This window comes from Delphinus delphis, chromosome 6, assembly GCF_949987515.2.
Source record: "Delphinus delphis chromosome 6, mDelDel1.2, whole genome shotgun sequence".
Taxonomy (NCBI): Eukaryota; Metazoa; Chordata; class Mammalia; order Artiodactyla; family Delphinidae; genus Delphinus; species Delphinus delphis.
In genome coordinates, this window is record NC_082688.1 from 105,303,345 (window position 1) to 105,320,244 (window position 16,900).

The 16,900-nt window shown below is 35.8% G+C and overlaps 1 protein-coding gene across 2 annotated transcripts in view; it reads left to right on the plus strand.

Annotated features, from left to right (window-relative positions):
- HMBOX1 (homeobox containing 1) overlaps positions 1-16,900 on the plus strand; it is a 184,438-nt gene that overhangs the window by 65,855 nt on the left and 101,683 nt on the right. The gene's annotated exons all lie outside the window — the stretch shown is intronic.

A 16,900-nucleotide genomic window follows, 5' to 3' on the forward strand; every position in this document is an offset into this window, starting at 1 on the left:
AATATTCTTGGACTTCCCTACTTGCAGTTATTTGGATTCAGTAGGTCCAGAGGTGGCTAGGGATTCTGTGTTTCTAAAAGACATCCATGTGATTTAGATACACAGCCCAGTTTGCGAATAACTGTTCTAAACTGACATGAGGAGAAAGTGATGCCTGCTGTCATATATTTGTACTGTAATTCAGTAAGAATGAAGTAGAGTCACGTAACAGTAACAATCCCATGAGAATAGAGAACCCTGACTTCCATAGCAGGGAATGCTAAATCATACAATATAAACAAGTAGCGGCTCCATAATTGTGTTTTGAACTTAAATGAATCCAAAAATCTGAAATGACACCACAGAGTGTGCAACTACAACTGTAAGTAATAATGAAGCCACAAAGGAAGTGGCATCTAAACCAAGTACTTTATGGTGTAAGGATGCTCATGGCTGGAGTCAGTACAGTTGAGGCCATATATAGAGGCAGAGATGGTGGCTCAGCCTCTGACTGTTCCCTAACATTTCACAGCATAGTTCAGTAGAGTTTACCAGTGACCTACTGTTAATAATAGGGAGATGTATATTTTTATTTTCAGGTTATATAATTATTTTAGAATGGAAAAACATAGGAAACATATTGAGGGTAACATCAAAACCACCACGTATCTTAAAAGTTATCAAAACCTATAATTCCTGTATTAGACTATCATAGTAAATTCTAGAGCATATGTGGTAGTCATGGCTCTTCTGATTAAGTGTGTTTATTGATAAGGCTTCAAGATCATTTAGCAGTGAAGTATAGTAGCCTAGAGATTCCTTTCCAGAAGCCAGAAAGAGTATGAATGTTCCACCCTCTTCCATCTGTTCATGAGTTAGTTCAATAATAAACAGTGCCTGTTATGTTCCAGATACTACTAAGGAGTAGATACAGATACTAGACAATAGTGACACAGATAATAGACAAATAAAATATATATCAAATAGTAATATTTGTTTACAAGAAAACAAAAAGCAAAAATGGAACTATTTTGCTTAAAAAAAAGAAAAAAAAACTTGAGTTTAGGGAGGGGAAGCCTGGGTAGAAGCCTGGATCAATTCTGTCATTGATGTTTAATCACTGCTTCTTGAATGAATATGCAAAAGACTTTTTTGTCTGCAAATTTAATTCACACCCAAAAATGACTTGGTGGTGGGAGAAAGTAATATAATTTTAGGTTCAGAACAAGAGAACTAATAGTTCCCTGTATCCTGCACCAGTTAGGCTCTCTGCAGGAGTCTTGTGTTGAATTTGGGGAGCCCCACTTTTTAAGAGAAGACAGGATAATGACAAATGAGTGAGGAAACCATGTCAAACTAGAATCATGACTGGGACTATTTAGCATGGAGACTCTTTGCAAAGATTTTACAGACATTTAAAATGCTGCCTTGTGGAAGAGAAAAGAAGAAATGTAGTCTTTATCGATTCAGTCAGCTGACTGGCTTGAAGTTACAAGAAACAGTTTTAGAATCTCTTAAAGGAATATCTTTATCTGCAAAACTCTCCATTAAACTTCCCTGTCACTGGAAATGTAGGAAAAGCTACATGAGTATCTCTGTCTTTAAAAATTTGATAAGTAATATATGTAATAATGCTTTTGGAATAAAAATCTCCATGGTATATGACATACCTTTAGTTGTGAATCATACGAGTAAAACGTAATAGAAAACATCATTAATATCTTAATGGTATGTCTGTTGCCCAACTTGTTGCATGGTACTTATCACAATTAAACATTTGCTCCAGAGAAATGATAAAAAATTGTATCCCTAATCTTATATTTTGAAGAAAGACGAAGCCTAACGTAAGTACTTCAGCTCCAGTTCTAATAAGAAAAAGGAAGTCCATTACCTGATTGACCTTGGGCAAGTAGTGTCTTGTCTTAATTACCTACCTCAGGGGATTGTGAGATAAAATGAGTTTGTGTAAAGCACTTAACTAGTGAGTGTCCGGCCCAGGGTAGTATTGATGAAATAGTGGTAGTTGTTATTTAGTTAGTAGTTGTAATTTATAGTTAGTTTTAAGCTGGCTATCTAGAGGCATTATTTGAGAGATTGGTATTCTAATTTAGATGAGTTTTTAGTTCCTAATATCTGTGGTTCTGTTTTCCTCACATGTCACCAACCATTCGTTCTTCACTGAGAAACTCTCCATGTGCCCTTCAAATCACAGCTAAATGTGGTAATGCCTCACTTACCTGGCATTGTTCAAGGGAAAAGATGTTTGACACAAGTGAGACACCTGATTAACTTCCTAAAATGTAAACTTTTCTTTTAACCATTTCAGTTTTTAAAAACAGATGTATCACATACTTACATGCCTTTTTGAAATGAACATCCTAAACATGACTTTAACTTTTTGTTGAGTCAGTATAATGTGTATGCATCTATTATTAAATAGTCATTTTCATTTGCTTTATTCTTTTCAGGTAGCTGTCATTGTTTTCTGTGGTAAAGCCTTTGTATACACTTTCAGTCACCTTCTAAGTTTCTATGTCTTATTTACTCTGGATTTGGAAACCAGATATTGAAACTTGCTAAGAATTGCATGTTAAAGTGGTAAGATATCTGGAATTTGCTTGAAAATATCCCTTGGAGCCAGGAAAGTAGGGAGGAGTTAATTATTCAAGCAGGGTGATTGGTATATTACTCTGCCCTTGTACATGTTTACAAATTTTCATAATTAGAAGTTTTTAAAAACTACCATTTAAAAAAGAATTCTATGTTAGATATGTGTGTACTTAGTTCTTAATTTTTATCTTTGTAAGGATTTATAGGAAACTTAATAGTATTTATCTTTGGACAGAAGGACTGAGAGCTAAGGGGGGAGGGATGTTCACTTTTTATTTGTTCTGGTGGAGTTTTATGACCTTTTTTTACCTCCATATGTTTTGTGTGTGTGTGTGTGTGTGTGTGTGTGTGTGTGTGTGTGTGTGTTTAATGTGTATCTAGCCAGGAAGAAGTTTCACTTCCTTATCTGTAAATTCAAAGTACCAACAGTATCAGACTTATGGGATTGTAAGGCTTGTATATCTCTGTGTTTTTTTTTGTTTTGTTTTGTTTTTTTTTTTTGCGGTTTGCGGGCCTCTCACCGCTGTGGCCTCTCCCGTTGCGGAGCACAGGCTCCGGACGCACAGGCTCAGCGGCCATGGCTCACGGGCCCAGCCGCTCCGCGGCATGTAGGATCTTCCCGGACCGGGGCACGAACCCGTGTTCCCTGCATCGGCAGGCGGACTCTCAACCACTGCGCCACCAGGGAAGCCCTATATCTCTGTATTTTAACACATTTTTTGTTTTACTTTAAATAGGTATTTTAGATGGATAACAATGCGTTCTGTGTGAGGTGCTAAAAGAGCAGTAGAAGGAGCTCTGTAATGGCTGTTTCAAACTTCTGAGAAGTCTTTTTTGATATCCATATCTGGGCTTAAGGGTCTCACTAATTGTCATTGGCACTGTCCCGTTACCTCTCCCTTTGATGGCGTAACTTGCTGCCTGTGCTGTTATAGCTAAGCTAACTCTTCACTGTCTCTTATGCTTTGCTTTCTTTAAATATTCTGCCCTTTCTGTGTTTACCATTACTGAATAAAACAGATACACGCACAATGTAAATTCAGTTGTAAATCACCACTGACATACGGGATTCACAATTAAGCATTTCCTGAAGGTAGAAGTATAAATTGGTCCTCTTTAGGGAGGCAATTTGACAAAGTCTATCATAATTTAAAATATGTATGCCCTTTGTCATAACAAGGAATTCATCCTAAAGTTATACTTACATGTTCAAAGGTGTATGAAGAAACTGAATGGTGTCTGAGTGGAAGAGAAAAGGAGTTTGGGGTAGGAGGCAGACTTAACTTTTATTTTATGACTTTTGAAATTCTTTTCCTTTACATTATGCAGTTTACTACTTTTTATATTAAAGAGAAAAACTAGGATAAAAAGAGCCTTCTTACCACCTGTGGGTAAGACAGAATTTACAGGTTCTTATTCTATTCCTAATGGATTTTCCAGATTATATTTTTTCTTCAAGGGACAGCAATGCTGACAGTAGGCTTTTTCACTGCTCAGCCTGACGTTGTGTTGGATTTTGACAACCCTAACCTAATCATTTGATAATTGAGTCCATTTCTGATAGTAGGAATTTTTATAATTTCATTGCATAAATGTGTATCTATATCTATTGCATTTATCCTTCCTGACCAGTATTCCCTACATATTCCCCCATCCTTAACCCCACCTCCATTACCTGTTGACCACCTATTTTTTCTCCATGCTCATGTACTTTATGTGTGTGTGTATGTATGTATATCAATAAACACACTGACATGAGACACACACAGAAAAAGATATTTTTTTTGGTTGTAGTTTTTCTTTTCAAACCTCATCATACTCATTTGATTGCATTTTCCTTTTTTTTAAATTTAACGCTACAATGTGCAAATACCACTAAGTCACCTGATACAACTCTAATTTACTGTTTTTAGAGATTGCATTGTGTTAATTGATCAAAGTATATTGTGGTTTATTCAGCCATTCCTGTATTGATTGAAACAACTCTGTTTATAGAGACAAGAAATTGGAAAATAAGTGACAATAAATATCTTTGTGTATACTATGTGTGGTTACTTTTGTTTCTATGTGATAGATTCCCAGGAGTAGGATGACTAGGTTAAAGGTGTAAGTACTTTAAATTTTAATATATGTTGCAAGATTTCTTTCCAAAAGGACTTTTCACTTAGACCAGTGAAATATGACAGTACCCTTTGAGGAGATATTATCAATCTTTTAAATTTGTGCCAAAGTGATTTCTCTTTGTTAAACTAATTGTTATTTCCCTGACTTTTCTAGTAAGTTTGAGTGTTTTTATAAACTTAACAACTTGGATCTGCTTTTTCTCTACATGTCAAATATTTTTTCTGATTTAATTCCTTAGTTTGTTTATGATTTTTTCATAATAGGAAATTTTAAACTCTTTATGTCTGTCTTAAGTTTCTGTTCTTTGTTAAGAATGCTTAGAAGACATGTCATCTTCTAAATTTTGTTGTAGAATGTAGTTCTGTGATTTATTTTTTACATTTGTCTTTACTGCACCTGGAATTTAATTTTTTATGTATATAATGTAAGATAAAGATCTGATGTTTTTTGCTAGATGATAAGTTTTGTGAGGATTATTTTAAAAAATAATTTATCCTATCTTGTTGAAATGAAATTTAACCTTTGGCTTGTACATTTTCTTATATGTGCTGGAATTATTATTTAAGTTCTTTATTCTGTTCCACTCATCTGTGTGTCTGTTCCTATGCCAGTACTGTACTGATTTGATTAGTGTCTTTTGAATATATTCTGAAACCTGACCAGTGAAGTCCACTTCTGGTTTTCTCCTTTTGTTTAATTTTCTTGGTGGTTCTTGGACTTCCTGCGTTATAATTTTAAGGTCCTATTTCTAAATTTAAAAAAATATTCTGGGCTTTTTTCTCAAGACAGTTATTTATAAATATTGGGAAAATGTTACTACTGTGAATGAAATATTTTCCCATTTTTCTAGGTGTCTCCTTCTAAACTAGAGAAAAATTTTTTAATTAATTGTAAGTGTTATATCATATTTCTCCCTAATAATCTATTTTTTACTAACTTCAGCTTTCTTTTACTAGAATAACTTACATATTTTAAGTATTCCATCCAATCATTGTCAAAAAGATATATATATTTCTCTTTCATTCCGATATTTATGCCAGTTAATTCATTTTTATGTCTTACTGGTTTCCTATATCTTCAAATCAGTGTTGAATTATAAAGGGTTCAGTGGGCTTCCTGCTCTAATTTCTAATTTGATTAATTTGATTTATTGACTGAGCAATAACATTCATATGGTTAAAATAATAAAGTTTTCTGGGAACAATCTCCTTCCCATCCCTTCCCTAATCTGTCCAGTTCCCACCCTGTACTCAAAGTAACCACCATTATTGGATCTCTTCCACAGATCATCAAATTTACATATAGAAGCAAGTTCTTTATATATATAAAAACACACACATGTATAATATATTCAATATATATATTTACTGTGTGTGCATACAGTCTTAATTTTATTTGAAATGGTTTTAGTGTTTTGCTACTTAGGACACTTGCAATTGTTCTTCTTTCCAAACATGCTTAATTTTTTAGTATTCTTTTCCATAGAGCTTTTATTACAAGTGGCTGCTGAATTTTACCAAATGCCTTGTTAGCATCCATTGATAAAATCTTGTGATTTTTTTCTCCTTAATTTGTTGATATATTGAATTGTGTTGATTCCTAAAAATGAACCATTCTTGCATTCCTGCAGTAAATTATGATAGTATATTATTTTTGATATGTGGCTAGACTCTATTGTCTGATTTGATTCTTTTCTCTTTAGAATTTTTACGTTTAACTTCTAAGTGGAATTGGTTTATGGTGTTTTGCGTGCTACATACTATTAGATTTGGTACTGTTATTCTGACTTCATAAAATGAAACATTTTCGGTATTTTTCTATGGTTTAATATTATTAGAACTATGTTTATTTTAAGATTAAGAATCTGCTGGGAACCCAACAGGTCTCAATGTCTTTGTCTATAGTAGATTTCTTTTTTTTTCAAATTTAATTTTATTATTTTTTTTACACAGCAGGTTCTTCCTAGTCATCAATTTTATACACATCCGTGTATACATGTCAATCCCAATCACCCAATTCAGCACACCACCATCCCCACCCCCCTGCGGCTTTCCCCCTTTGGTGTCCATACGTTTGTTCTCTACATCTGTGTCTCAACTTCTGCCCTGCAAACCGGTTCACCTGTACCATTTTTCTAGGTTCCACATACATGCGTTAATATACGATATTTGTTTTTCTCTTTCTGACTTACTTCATTCTGTATGACAGTCTCTAGATCCATCGATGTCTCAACAGATGACTCAATTTCATTCCTTTTTATGGCTGAGTAATATTCCATTGTATATATGTACCACAACTTCTTTATCCATTCGTCTGGAGATGGGCATTTAGGTTGCTTCCATGACCTGACTATTGTAAATAGTGCTGCAATGAACATTGGGGTGCATGTGTCTTTTTGAATTATGGTTTTCTCTGGGTATATGCCCAGTAGTGGGATTGCTGGATCATATGGTAATTCTATTTTTAGTTTTTTAAGGAACCTCCATACAGTTCTGCATAGTGGCTGTATCAATTTACATTCCCACCAACCGTGCAACCGTGCCCTCTCCAGCATTTGTTGTTTGTAGATTTTCTGATGATGCCCATTCTAACTGGTGTGAGGTGATACCTTACTGTAGTTTTGATTTGCATTTCTCTAATAATTAATGATGTTGAGCAGCTTTTCATGTGCTTCTTGGCCATCTGTCAATGTCTTCTTTGGAGAAATGTCTATTTAGGTCTTCTGCCCATTTTTGGATTGGGTTGTTTGTTTCTTTAATATTGAGCTGCATGAGCTGTTTATATATTTTGGAGATTAATCCTCTGTCCATTGATTCGTTTGCAAATATTTTCTCCCATTCTGAGGGTTGTTTTTTCGTCTTGTTTATGGTTTCCTTTGCTGTGCAAAAGCTTTTAAGTTTCATTAGGTTCCATTTGTTTATTTTTGTTTTTATTTCCATTACTCTAGGAGGTGGATCAAAAAAGATCTTGCTGTGATTTATGTCAAAGAGTGTTCTTCTTATGTTTTCCTCTAAGAGTTTTATAGTGTCCGGTCTTACATCTAGCTCTTGAATCCATTTTGATTTTATTTTTGTGTATGCTGTTAGGGAGTGTTCTAATTTCATTCTTTTACATGTAGCTGTCCAGTTTTCCCAGCACCACTTATTGAAGAGACTGTCTTTTCTCCATTGTATATCCTTGCCTACTTTGTAATAGATTAGTTGACCATAGGTGTGTGCGTTTATCTCGCTTTCTATCTTGTTCCATTGATCTATGTTTCTATTTTTGTGCCAGTACCATATTGTCTTGATTACTGTAGCTTTGTTGTATAGTGTGAAGTCAGGGAGCCTGATTCCTCCAGCTCCATTTTTTTCCCTCAAGACTGCTTTGGGTACTCGGGGTCTTTTGTGTCTCTATACAAATTTTAAGATTTTTTGTTCTAGTTCTGTAAAAAATGCCATTGGTAATTTGATAGGGATTGCATTGAATCTGTAGATTGCTTTGGGGAGTATAGTTATTTTCACAATATTAATTCTTCCAATCCAAGAACATGGTATATCTCTCCATCTGTTGGTATCATCTTTAATTTCTTTCATCAGTGTCTTATAGTTTTCTACATACAGGTCTTTTGTCTTCCTAGGTAGGTTTATTCCTAGGTATTTTATTCTTTATGTTGCAGTGGTAAATGGGAGTTTCCTTAATTTCTTTTTCAGATTTTTCATTATTAGTGTATAGGAATGCAAGAGATTTCTGTGCATTAATTTTGTATCCTGCAACTTTACCAAATTCATTGATTAGCTCTAGTAGTTGTCTGGTGGCATCTTTAGGATTCTGTATGTATAGTATCATGTCATCTGCAAACAGTGACAGTTTTACTACTTCTTTTCCAATTTGTTTTCCTTTTATTTCTTTTTCTTCTCTGATTGCCGTGGCTAGGACTTCCAAAACTATGTTGAATAATAGTGGTGAGAGTGGACATCCTTGTCTTGTTCCTGATCTTAGAGGAAATGCTTTCAGTTTTTCAACATTGACAATGATGTTTGCTGTGGGTTTGTCGTATATGGCCTTTATTATGTTGAGGTCGGTTCCCTCTATGCCCACTTTCTGGAGAGTTTTTATCATAAATGGGTGTTGAATTTTGTCAAAAGCTTTTTCTGCATCTATTGAGATGATCATATGGTTTTTCTCATTTAATTTGTTAATATGGTGTATCACGTTGATTTGCGCATATTGAAGAATCCTTGCATCCCTGGGATAAATCCCACTTGATCATGGTGTATGATCCTTTTAATGTGTTGTTGGAGTCTGTTTGCTAGTATTTTGTTGAGGATTTTTGCATCTATATTCATCAGTGATATTGGTCTGTAATTTTCTTTTTTTGTAGTATGTTTGTCTGGTTTTGGTATCAGGGTGATGGTGGCCTCATAGAATGAGTTTGGGAGTGTTCCTTCCTCTGCAAGTTTTGGAAGAGTTTGAGAAGGATGGGTGTTAGCTCTTCTCTAAATGTTTGATAGAATTCACCTGTGAAGCCATCTGGTTCTGGACTTTTGTTTGTTGGAAGTTTTTTAATCACAGTTTCAATTTCATTACTTGTGATTGGTCTGTTCATATTTTCTATTTCTTCCTGGTTCAGTCTTGGGAGGTTATACGTTTCTAAGAATTTGTCCATTTCTTCCAGGTTGTCCATTTTATTGGCATAGAGTTGCTTGTAGTAGTCTCCTAGGATGCTTTGTATTTCTGCTGTGTCTGTTGTAACTTCTCCTTTTTTATTTCTAATTTTGTTGATTTGAGTCCTCTCCCTCTTTTTCTTGGTGAGTCTGGCTAATGGTTTATCAATTTTGTTTATCTTCTCAAAGAACCAGCTTTTAGTTTTATTGATCTTTGCTATTGTTTTCTTTGTTTCTATTTCATTTATTTCTGCTCTGGTCTTTATGATTTCTGTCCTTCTGCTAACTTTGGGTTTTGTTTGTTCTTCGTTCTCTAGTTCCTTTAGATGTAAGGTTAGATTGTTTATTTGAGATTTTTCTTGTTTCTTGAGGTAGGCTTGTATAGCTATAAACTTCTCTCGTAGAACTGCTTTTGCTGCATCCCATAAATGTTGGATCGTTGTGTTTTCATTGTCATTTGTCTCTAGGTATTTTGTGATTTCCTCTTTGATTTCTTCAGTGATCTCTTGGTTATTTAGTAACATATTGTTTAGCCTCCATGTGTTTCTGTTTTTTACGTTTTTTTCCCTGTAATTCATTTCTAATCTCATAGCGTTGTGGTCAGAAAAGATGCTTGATATGATTTCAGTTTTCTTAAATTTACTGAGGCTTGATTTGTGACCCAAGATGTGATCTGTCCTGGAGAATGTTCTGTGCGCACTTGAGAAGAAAGTGTAATCTGCTGTTTTTGGATGGAATGTCCTATAAATATCAATTAAATCTATCTGGTCTATTGTGTCATTTAAAGCTTCTGTTTCCTTATTTATTTTCATTTTGGATGATCTGTCCATTGGTGTAAGTGAGGTGTTAAAGTCCCCCACTATTATTGTGTTACTGTCGATTTCCTCTTTTATAGCTGTTAGTGGTTGCCTTATGTACTGAGGTGCTCCTATGTTGGGTGCATATATATTTATAATGGTTATATCTTCTTCTTGGATTGATCTCTTGATCATTATGTAGTGTCCGTTCTTGTCTCTTGTAACATTCTTTATTTTAAAGTCTATTTTATCTCATACGAGTATTGCTACTCCAGCTTTCTTTTGATTTCCATTTGCATGGTATATCTTTTTCCATCCCCTCACTTTCAGTCTGTATATGTCGCTAGGTGTGTAGTGGGTCTCTTGTAGACAGCATATATATGGGTCTTGTTTTTGTATCCATTCAGCAAGCCTGTGTCTTTTGGTTGGAGCATTTAATTCATTCACGTTTAAGGTAATTATTGATATGTATGTTCCTATGACCATTTTCTTAATTGTTTTGGGTTTGTTTTTGTAGGTCCTTCTCTTGTGTTTCCCACTTAAAGAAGTTCCTTTAGCATTTCTTGTAGAGCTGGTTTGGTGGTGCTGAATTCTCTTAGCTTTTGCTTGTCTGTAAAGCTTTTGATTTCTCCATCGAATCTGAATGAGATCCTTGCTGGGTAGAGTAATCTTGGTTGTAGGTTCTTCCCTTTCATCACTTTAAGTATATCATGTCCCTCCCTTCTGGCTTGTAGAGTTTCTGCTGAGAAATCAACTGTTAACCTTATGGGAGTTCCCTTGTATGTTATTTGTCGTTTTTCCCTTGCTGCCTTCGATAATTTTTCTTTGTCTTTAATTTTTGCCAGTTTGATTACTGTGTGTCTCAGTGTGTTTCTCCTTGCATTTATCCTGTATGGGACTCGCTGTGCTTCCTGGACTTGGGTAGCTATTTCCTTTCCCATGTTAGGGAAGTTTTCGACTATAATCTCTTCAAATATTTTCTCTGGTCCTTTCTCTCTCTCTTCTCCTTCTGGGACGCCTATAATGTGAATGTTTTTGCATTTAATGTTGTCCCAGAGGTCTCTTAGGCTGTCTTCATTTCTTTTCATTCTTTTTTCTTTATTCTGTTCCGCAGCAGTGAACTCCACCATTCTGTGTTCCAGGTTATTTACCTGTTCTTCTACCTCAGTTATTCTGCTATTGATTCCTTCTAGTGTAGTTTTCATTTCAGTTATTGTATTGTTCATCTCTGTTGTGTGTTCTTTAATTCTTCTAGGTCTTTGTCAAACATCTCTTGCATCTTCTCAATCTTTGCCTCCATTCTTTTTCCGAGGTCCTGGATCATCTTCACTTTCATTATTCTGAATTCTTTTTCTGGACGGTTGCCTATCTCTACTTCATTTAGTTGTTTTTCTGGGGCTTTATCTTGTTGCTTCATGTGGTACATAGCCCTCTGCCTTTTCATCTTGTCTATCTTTCTGTGAATGTGGTTTTTGTTCCACAGGCTGCAGGATTGCAGTTCTTGCTTCTGCTGTCTGCCCTCTGGTGGATTAGGCTATGTAAGAGGCTTGAGCAAGTTTCCTGATGGGAGGGACTGATGGTGGGTAGATCTGGGTGTTGCTCTGGTGCGCAGAGCTCAGTAAAACTTTAATCTGCTTGACTGTTGATGGGTGGGGCTCGGTTCCCTCCCTGTTGGTTGTTTGGCCTGAGGCAACCCAACACTGGAGCCTACCTGGGCTGTTTGGTGGGGCTAATGACAGACTCTGGGAGGGCTCACGCCAAGGAGTACTTTCCAGAATTTCTGCTGTCAGTGTCCTTGTCCCCACAGCGAGCCACAGCCACCCCCCACCTCTGCAGGAGACCCTCCAACACTAGCAGTTAGGTCTGGTTCAGCTTCCCCTGGGGACACTGCTCCTTTCCCTGGGTCCCGATGCGCACACTACTTTGTGTGTGCCCTCCAAGAGTGGAGTCTCTGTTTCCCCCAGTCCTGTCGAAGTCCTGTAGTGAAATACTACTAGGCTTCAAAGTCTGGTTCTCTAGCAATTCCTCCTCCCGTTGCCGGACCCCCAGGTTGGGAAGCCTGACGTGGGGCTCAGAACCTTCACTCCTCCAGTTGGTGGACTTCTGTGGTATGTGTTCTCCAGTCTGTGAGTCACCCACCCAGCAGTTATGGGATTTGATTTTACTGTGATTGCACCCCTCCTACCGTCTCGTTGTGGCTTCTCCTTTGTCTTTGGATGTGGGGTATCTTTTTTGGTGAGTTCCAGTGTCTTCCTGTCGATGATTGTCCAGGAGCTAGTTGTGATTCTCGTGTTCTCACAAGAGGGAGTGAGAGCACATCCTTCTACTCCGCCATTTTAGTTCCTCCTCCTTCAGTAGATTTTTAATTACCTTTAATTCGTGCTATTTGGTTCTACTCAGTTCATTTCTCTTGGGTCAATTTTGATATTTTCTGTCTTACTGGGAAAACATTTTTCTCTTCGGTTTTCAAATGAATTGCCGAGAAATTGCATTTGTATTTTCTTAGCTTTGTCTTATTTTCTTTTCTTTTTCTTTTTTTTTTTTTTTTGCGGTACGCGGGCCTCTCACTGTTGTGGTCTCTCCCGTTGTGGAGCACAGGCTCTGGACGCGCAGGCTCAGCGGCCATGGCTCACAGACCCAGCCGCTTCATGGCATGTGGGATCTTCCCGGACCGGGGCACGAATCTGTGTCCCCTGCATCGGCAGGCGGACTCTCAACCACTGTGCCACCAGGGAAGCCCTGTCTTACTTTCTTAATTCTCTCCTATACTTATGATTTCTCTTTTCATTTTGACTATCGTGAGTTTTCCCTCTCACTCTTTTTTTTTTCACCCCCTTATTAGACTCTCTGATTCTTTAATCATGTTTCAGAGAGCTAGCTTTTGGACTTATTTATGCTTTCTATAACTTCTTTACTTTATATTAATGTCAAATAGTATCTCTTAGTTCTTTCTTCCTAGTTCATTTTGATGCAGTTTGTATTTTTTCTAATTTCTTATTTACTGGGTTTCCCCCCCCGCCTCTGCCTTTTAAAAATATTAAAAGCTATGAAGGCCACAAATTTACTTCTGAATACAAATTTTGCTAGGTCACCTGGGTTTTTATTATGATTATTAAATCATAGCTATTTTATGTTGTAGCTTACTATGTAGATCATAATTTCTCTTTTGATTTCTTCTTTGATCCAAAGATTATCTAGGTCATCTCGTCATTCATAACAAAATATTTTTGGTACCTTTTCCTAAATTTTCTATATTACGTATCTCTGAAATTAGTTTATTGTTAATATAATTTCTGTTTTTTGTTTTTTGGAACTATATTTGTCTCTTCTACAAGGTATACTGAAATAACTCAGTATATTTGTATCTTTTTTTTTCTTTGCTTTTTAAAAAATTTTTGAATTTTATTTTATTTATTTTTTATACAGCAGGTCCTTATTAGTCATCAATTTTATACACATCAGTGAGTGTATTTGTATCTTTAAAAATAAAATTATTAAAGCTCTAATAAGTTTTGCTTTATTACCTGCTGTGTTATTTGGTATATACAACTTTATAACTCATATTGGTCATAAACTGTATATTTTACAATTGTATAATCTTTATCCTACTCGATACTTTCTTTAACTCAAATTTATTTAATTAATTTATGTATTTGGCTGCGTTGGGTCCTCATTGCTGCTCATGGGCTTTCTGTAGTTGCAGCAAGCAGGGGCTACTCTTTGTTTCGGTGTACAGGCTTCTCACTGCAGTGGCTTCTGTTGTTGCGGAGCACAGGCTCTAGGTGCGCAGGCTCAGTAGGTGTGGCTCGCGGGCTCTAGAGTGCAGGCTTAGTAGTTGTGGCACACGGGCTTAGTTGCTCCGTGGCATGTGGGATCTTCCCAGACCAGGGCTCGAACCCGTGTCCCCTGCATTGGCAGGTGGATTCCTACCCACTGTGCCACCAGGGAAGTCCCCACTCAATACTTTTGACCTTGAAATTATGCCTCGATTGATACATGTTTCTCTGCATTTTTTGCAGAGAACAAAATAAATTAAAACAAAATACTATTTTCCCCAAAAAGATGCGCATTTTTCTCCCAGGTGTCTTCTTGACCATGAAAAGATGAGACCTTTAGAGTACTTTTATTTTCTGCCTCTCTTCTGTTTTCCCCTCGTTCTCTTCTTTCAGATCTTGGGAGTACTTTTACTTCTGCCTCCCTCCATCTACCCTGCCTACAACTCTTTCATTTTGAATAGATTGTTTAGTACATCTTGAATAGGTATCTATTAAAATTTCTTTGGGGATAAAGTCCTTTGTTTCAAGAGTCCTTATTTATCATGTAAGTTATACATTCTTAGATATTCGGTTATTATCTAAATGTATATTACATGATATAAACTGAAAGATTCGTTGCTTATATTACCCTTTCTCATCATCTTCCCTGTTACCATGTCTCTATTCTGGTTTATTTTTTCTTATTTAGAACCCTTTCTCAATTATTTTTCTCAGTTGGGGTAACTGAGAAAATATACTCTCTCAATTCTTGCATATTTGCAATTTTTTTCATATATCAAAGTGTAAGTTTTGTTGGTATGGAATTCTTTTCTCCTTGTCCCCTGTGAATGTTATTCAACTCTTTCTTTCTCTTTTTTTAAAGTATAACAGATTAGAAGTCCAATGAGGAGCTGATTTTTTATCTTTTATAACTTACTTGCTTTTTATAGCTGGGTGCTTAAATATGATTCAGCATCCTTGAACTTTTATCCCTGATACCTTTTAATGTACATTTTCTTTTATTGTAATACTCTACTTTTTGCAGTAATAAAATATACATAATATAAAATTTACTATTTTAACCATTTTTAAGCATACAGTTCAGTGACATTAAGCACAGTAAACATTGTTGTACAACCATCACTGTCATCCATCTCTAGAACTTTTTCATCTTCCCAAACTGAAACTTTGTACCATTAAACAATAACTCCCCCTTCCACAGCCCCATTCAAGCACCATTCTACTTTCTATTTGAATTTGATGACTCTAAATACCTCTTAAAAGTGGAATTATACAGTATTTGACCTTTTGTGACTGTCTTGTTTCACTTAGTGTAATGCCTTCAGGGTTCATCCGTGTTACTATGTCAGAATTTCCTTGTTTTTTAAGGCTGAATAATATTCCCTTATATGTTATGTGTGTACCACATTTTGTTTAGCCATTCATCCATCGATGGACATTTGAGTTTGTTTCCACCTTTTGGCTTTTGTGAATATGCTGCTATAAACTTGGGTGTACAAATATATTTTCGAGTCCCTGCTTTCACTTCTTCTGGGTATACACCCAGAAGTAGAACTGCGGATCTTATGGTAATCTGTGTTTAATTGTTTTGAGGAACTGCCATACTATTGTATTTTCCATAGTGGCACCACCATTACACATTTTCATCGGCAGCACACAAAGCTTTTATTTTATCCACATCTGTGCCAATCCTTGTTATTTTCTGTTTCTTGATTATAGCCATTCTAATGGGTGTGATTTTAATATACATTTTTAATCTGTCAGTTTAAAAAAAATCTGTATCCTATGCTAGGAGGGCTCTGTGACGTTGAACCTGAGAGTAGAGAACTCATAGCACCATGCTTGCTTGGTCTTCTGTTCTTAGAATATTTTATTTTTATAGAATATTTTTAGCCCATTTATATCTGAAATATAAATGACATGAATTCAGTGATTTGCAGTTATACAGGTCTGTATCAGTGTCTTAATCTCAGTTTTCTTATCTGTGAAATGAGGGTCTTTGGTGATTTACTTCCTAGATTGTCTGATTCAGCTGTAGCATCATTCGCATTCTTACAGAATAAAGGTCAGAATTACTGCAAGGCATTTACCAGCCCTCCATAGATAGTGGAAGTCCTCCCTTTCTACCTGTCTTCTCATACATACATGTTAAAGGCCAACAACACAGGTCTACTTATTCCCTAATCATCCTTCATAATCTCTTTTAATTGTTCCTTCTCCCTGATTCTTTCCTCCACTGATTCTAACCTCCCTTCACATTTTGGTTTGGTGGAAGTTTTATTCTAAACTTCAGATAACAGCTGAGATCTCACTTGAAGAAGTCTTCCCAGTTCTCTGTGACCTAAATTAATTTCTAAATTGTTATTCTCATAGACCTTGAATTTTTAGACTTATCACATTATGCCTTTTATTAGAAGGATGTGTGTGTGTGTGATTTTTATTTGACCCTTCCGCATAGTTTAATAAGGTTCTACACTGCTGGGACCATATCTTACTCATATTATGACCTTGTGCCTATGTCAGGGCAAGTAAATACTTAGTATATTTTAACTGCATTTGAGCAAGAGTGGAAAAAACGTGTATTGACCAGTAATCAGTTTTGTGGCTTGGTGTTGCTATTTTGTCTAGGAAATGTAATCAACAATATTTTCAGTAGATTTTCTTTGTATTTTATATCTACCTTTTAGGACCAGTGTTTCTTAAGTCAGCAATAAAATTAACTACAGCAGGAACTTCATTAAAGCTACAATTTAGGATATGAAATATGAAAGATTTCTAACTTTACCCTGTACATTTCACATATATCATTAGTCACTGTTAGACACTTTGGTCTTGCTTTATATAATTCAGTGCTGAATGTGTATTTTAATGAGAGAGTTTTTGACATCAACATTTTTAACTTTTGTCTAATTTATAATATTAACTTTGAGTTCATGGAAATAGCTGCCTCTATAGATTATGGTTTGAA